The sequence below is a fragment of the Lutra lutra genome, chromosome 2 (genome assembly GCF_902655055.1).
Source record: "Lutra lutra chromosome 2, mLutLut1.2, whole genome shotgun sequence".
Lineage (NCBI taxonomy): Eukaryota > Metazoa > Chordata > Mammalia > Carnivora > Mustelidae > Lutra > Lutra lutra.
In genome coordinates this window covers 94029797-94035891 of record NC_062279.1, presented here as the reverse complement: position 1 = coordinate 94035891, position 6095 = coordinate 94029797, and the positions used below count along the sequence as shown (strand labels likewise).

The window sequence follows — 6095 nt, the reverse complement described above, 5'->3', positions numbered from 1 at the left end:
TGCAGGACCCCAAATTCCAAATCTCAGAGTTAAATGTAGTCATGAGTGACCAATCACCAATCCTGGCTTTGAATCTAGGTGTTTTATCAACAAAGTGTGTGGTCCTGAGCAAGATCAGAAAATTTCTCAGTCCCACTTTAATTCTTGGTGACAGATATAAGTAAGTACTAGAGTTGATTCCTGCATAGGCAGAGATGGTCCCTGCCTGAGGGACTTGAAATTAACCTTTCTTATTAGTTGACATTCTTTATTTCCAGACCCTCACAAGATTTGCTGATATACTGCTTTCAGGTTTTGTCCATGTCAATGAGGTATTCCTTGACCATGCCATTTAAAATAGCCCCACTTGAATGCAAACTAGAGCAGCTGCTCTGGAAAACAGTTTGGAGGTTCCTTAAAAAGTTAAAAGTAGAATTACCCTATGATTCAGCAATTGTACCACTGAGTATTTATCCAAACAGTACAAAAATACTAATTTGAAGGGATACATGCACCCCATTTTATAACAGCATTATCTATAATAGAGGGAAAAAGTCCAAATGTCCATTAACTGATGAATGGATAGAGAGGTGGTATGTATATGTATATACCTAACTCAGTCATAAAACAGAATGAAATCTTGCCATTTGCAATGGTGCAGTTGGAGAGGCAAAATGAGTCAGTCAGAGAAAGACAAATACCATATGAATTCCTCAGTATGTGAAATTTAAGAAACAAAACTGATGAACATCAGGTGAGGTGGAAGACAGAGAGGGAAACCAGAAAACATATTCTTAACTGTAGAGAACAAATTGAGGGTTATTGGAGGGGAGGTGAATGGAGGGATGGATTAAACAGGGGATATGGATTAAGTTGTGATGAGCACTGGGTATTGTTTGACAGTGTTGAATCACTATATAGTTATACCTGAAACTAATATTACACTGTATGTCAACTAGGACCTCCTTCTACACCTTTGCATTTTAAAGGCCCTTTTTCAGTTTATTACTAAAAACTGCATTGTAAATATTTTGCACATCTATTTTTCTCTGTGTTTTCTAGAATCTAAGCAGCATAAGGGCTAGAACTTTGTCTAACTCTACTGTTTTATTTCTCATGTACAGAGCAGTGTTTGACAGTTACTAAGCACTCAGTATAAACTTGTTAAATAAACAAATAAGTTAATATTTGTGATTTAATGAAGTGTATACAGAAGACTAAAACACTTTCATGGTATTCTATTACAATTTAATTCTATTCTTCTTCCTCTTTCGCCTTTTCCTTCTTTTATCACAGATCAAGAATTCTTCACAAATGAAGAATAACACAGATAAAAGGATTATAATAATAAAGAACTATGAAAATATTTTAATTTTAGTCTCCTGTAATTTCATTTAGTTTTCGCAAATATTTCTTTGTTTTGTCCTCCTTCCCTTTCCTTCCACAAATTTATGTGAAGTACTCACTATTCCTTCCCAGTGGGCAACTTCTCATTGCTAGGGTTTCCATATGCTGATATGGTCTTTAATTAAGTGAACTGGGAAATTAGATGAGTCAATGATGCCAAATAGGAACAGTAAATAATGCCAAATTTCTCCAGGAATAGGATTTGATGCAATTTCAATAGCAGCATAATGGATGTACAAGAGATAGAAGTTTACCACTAGAAATAAAGAGGTTGGGACGGAGGTAGAAAATATTTTCTTTGTTTGAGAAGCTGTAGTAAAAGATGATGGATTAAATGGTGAACACCCAAGAATGAAAATGAGAACATTTTCCCACTCTCCTATTAAGATGAAGGATGGACTATTGGCAACCTTCCGTAGTGGGCCTCAGCATGGCTTGAAAACAAAGCACTTGATTGAGGACTTGGCAGAGATAAGATTCTGGTATTGGTTTTATAGAACTACATATAGCCAAGGCTTTGGCAGTTTGAGAAACAAGGTGTCTGAACCCTCAACACCATGAGTAACACAGGTAAACATGTGATATTTTTAAAAAATAAAAGTATTCAGCATTGCACAGTGGCAGTATCATAGCCAATGAGGTTTATCTGAGGCGCAATTATTGCTAATTGAAAAATAAAAGTATTTATTTTCTGTATGTAGTATCTCATGTAATATCTTACGTTATTGACATCTGTTAAAATATTTCTATGAGGAAGAGTCAAGATGGTGGAGAAGTAGCAGGCTGAGACTACTTCAGGTAGCGGGAGATCAGCTAGATAGCTTGTCTAAAGATTACAAACACCTACAAATCCAACGGGAGATCGAAGAGAAGAAGAACAGCAACTCTAGAAACAGAAAATCAACCACTTTCTGAAAGGTAGGACTGGCGGAGAAGTGAATCCAAAGCGACGGGAAGATAGACCGCGGGGGGAGGGGCCGGCTCCCGGCAAGCGGCGGAGCAACAGAGCACAAAATTGGGACTTTTAAAAGTCTGTTCCGCTGAGGGACATCGCTCCAGAGGCTTAACTGGGGTGAAGCCCGTGCAGGGTCAGCGTGGCCTCAGGTCCCGCAGGGTCACAGAAGGATCAGGGTGTCTGAGTGTCGCAGAACTCACAGGTATTAGAACGGGGAAGCCGGCTACAGAGACAGAGCCGAGGAGTGACTCTCAGCTCGGGGTTACCTTGAACCGGTCGCAGGCTCGGTCAGCTCGGAGCGCGGCCGGAGGCCAGGGAGGCAGGAGTATTTGGGCGCTTTTCTTTGGGGGCTCACTGAGGAGTGTGGCCCCGGGCTCTCGGCTCCTCTGGGCCGGACACCAGGGGGCCACCATCTTCATTCCCGCCCTCCGGAACTCTACGGAAAGAGCTCAGGGAAGAAAAGCTCCCGAAAGCAAACCCGAGCAGATTACTCAGCCCGGCCCCCAGTAAGGGCAGTGCAACTCCGCCTGGGGCAAAGACGCTTGAGAATCACTACAACAGGCCCCTCCCCCAGAAGATCAGCAAGAAACCCAGCCAGGACCAAGTTCACCTACCAAGGAGTGTAGTTTCAATACCAAGGAGAGCAGCAGAATTCCAGAGGAGGAGAAAGCAAAGCAGGGAACTCATGGTTTTCTCCCCATGATTCTTTAGCCTTGCAGTTAATTTAATTTTTTTTTCTTGTTTTTCAATTTTTTTTCTTCTGCTGCTAAATTTTTTTATCTTTTAGCCTTTTTTTTAACATTTTTAACTACTTTATCTAATATATATATATATTAGATAGACTATATAATATATATATATTTCATATATATATATATATATATATATGTATATGTATTTCCTTTTTATACTTTTTCTTTATTGGTTTTCTTTTTTTAATTTTTTTTCTTTCTTTCTGAACCTCTTTTTAACCCCTTTCTCCACCCTCACGATTTGGGATCTCTTCTGATTTGGCTAAAGCATATTTTCCTGGGGTTGTTGCCACCCTTTTAGTATTTTACTTGCTCCTTCATATACTCTTATCTGGACAAAATGACAAGGCAGAAAAATTCACCACAAAAAAAAGAACAAGAGGCAGTACCAAAGGCTAGGGACCTAATCAATACAGACATTGGTAATATGTCAGATCCAGAGTTCAGAATGACGATTCTCAAGGTTCTAGCCGGGCTCGAAAAAGGCATGGAAGATATTAGAGAAACCCTCTCGGGAGATATAAAAGCCCTTTCTGGAGAAATAAAAGAACTAAAATCGAACCAAGTTGAAATAAAAAATTTCAAGGTGCAAACAAAAATGGAGGCTCTGACTGCTAGGATAAATGAGGCAGAAGAAAAAATTAGCGATATAGAAGACCAAATGACAGAGAATAAAGAAGCTGAGCAAAAGAGGGACAAACAGCTACTGGATCATGAGGGGAAAATTCGAGAGATAAGTGACACCATAAGATGAAACAACATTAGAATAATTGGGATTCCAGAAGAAGAGGAAACGGAGAGGGGAGCAGAAGGTATATTGGAGAGAATTATTGGAGAGAATTTCCCCAATATGGCAAAGGGAACAAGCATCAAAATCCAGGAGGTTCAGAGAACCCCCCTCAAGATCAATAAGAATAGGTCCACACCCCGTCACCTAATAGTAAAATTGACAAGTCTTAGTGACAAAGAGAAGATCCTGAAAGCAGCCCGGGAAAAGAAGTCTGTAACGTACAATGGTAAAAATATTCGATTGGCAGCAGACTTATCCACAGAGACCTGGCAGGCCAGAAAGAGCTGGCATGATATATTCAGAGTACTAAACGAGAAAAACATGCAGCCAAGAATACTATATCCAGCTAGGCTATCATTGAAAATAGAAGGAGAGATTAAAAGCTTCCAGGACAAACAAAAACTGAAAGAATTTGCAAATACCAAACCAGCTCTACAGGAAATATTGAAAGGGGTCCTCTAAGCAAAGAGAGACCCTAAAAGTAGTAGATCAGAAAGAAACAGAGACAATATACAATAACAGTCACCTTACAGGCAATACAATGGCACTAAATTCATATCTCTCAATACTTACCCTGAATGTTAATGGGCTAAATGCCCCAATCAAAAGACACAGGGTATCAGAATGGATAAAAAAACAAAACCCATCTATATGTTGCCTACAAGAAACTCATCTTAAACGCGAAGACACCTCCAGATTTAAAGTGAGGGGGTGGAAAAGCATTTACCGTGCTAATGGACATCAGAAGAAAGCAGGAGTGGCAATCCTTATATCAGATCAATTAGATTTTAAGCCAAAGACTATAATAAGAGATGAGGAAGGACACTATATCATACTCAAAGGAACTGTCCAACAAGAAGATCTAACAATTTTAAATATCTATGCCCCTAACGTGGGAGCAGCCAACTATGTAAACCAATTAATAACAACATCAAAGAAACACATCGACAAGAATACAATAATAGTAGGGGATTTTAACACTCCCCTCACTGAAATGGACAGATCATCCAAGCAAAAGATCAACAAGGAAATCAAGGCCTTAAATGACACACTGGACCAGATGGACATCACAGATATATTCAGAACATTTCATCCCAAAGCAACAGAATACACATTCTTCTCTTGTGCACATGGAACATTCTCCAGAATAGATCACATTCTTGGTCCTAAATCAAGTCTCAACCGGTATCAAAAGATTGGGATCATTCCCTGCATATTTTCAGACGACAATGCTCTGAAGCTAGAATTCAATCACAAGAGGAAATTTGGAAACAACCCAAATACATGGAGACTAAACAGCATCCTTCTAAAGAATGAATGGGTCAACCAGGAAATTAAAGAAGAATTGAAAAAATTCATGGAAACAAATGATAATGAAAACACAACAGTTCAGAATCTGTGGGACACAACAAAGGCAGTCCTGAGAGGAAAATATACAGCGGTACAAGCCTTTCTCAAGAAACAAGAAAGGTCTCAGGTACACAACCTACCCCTACACCTAAAGGAGCTGGAGAAAGAACAAGAAAGAAACCCTAAACCCAGCAGGAGAAGAGAAATCATAAAGATCAGAGCAGAAATCAATGAAATAGAAACCAAAAAAACAATAGAACAAATCAACGAAACTAGGAGCTGGTTCTTTGAAAGAATTAATAAGATTGAAAAACCCCTGGCCAATGTATCAAAAAGAAAAGAGAGAGGACCCAAATAAATAAAATCATGAAAGAAAGAGGAGAGATCACAACGAACACCAAAGAAATACAGACAATTATAAGAACATACTATGAGCAACTCTACGCCAACAAATTTGACAATCTAGAAGAAATGGATGCATTCCTAGAGACATATAAACTACCACAACTGAACCAGGAAGAAATGGAAAGCCTGAACAGACCCATAACCAGTAAGGAGATTGAAACCGTCATCAAAAATCTCCAAACAAACAAAAGCCCAGGGCCAGATGGCTTCCCAGGGGAATTCTACCAAACATTTAAAGAAGAACTAATTCCTATTCTCCTGAAACTGTTCCAAAAAGTAAAAATAGAAGAAAAATTTCCAAACTCATTTTATGAGGCCAGCATCACCTTGATCCCAAAACCAGACAAAGATCCCATCAAAAAAGAGAACTACAGACCAATATCCTTGATGAACACAGATGCAAAAATTCTCGCCAAAATACTAGCCAATAGGATTCAACAGTACATTAAAAGGATTA

At 38.9% G+C, this 6095-nt stretch overlaps 1 non-coding gene across 1 annotated transcript; it reads left to right on the top strand.

Moving 5' to 3' along the window:
- The first annotated feature begins 1992 nt into the window (after window positions 1–1992).
- Window positions 1993–2130, top strand: LOC125094468 (U4 spliceosomal RNA). The gene has a single exon (XR_007125510.1). It is a non-coding gene; the product is annotated as a U4 spliceosomal RNA (small nuclear RNA).
- Window positions 2131–6095: the final 3965 nt, after the last annotated feature.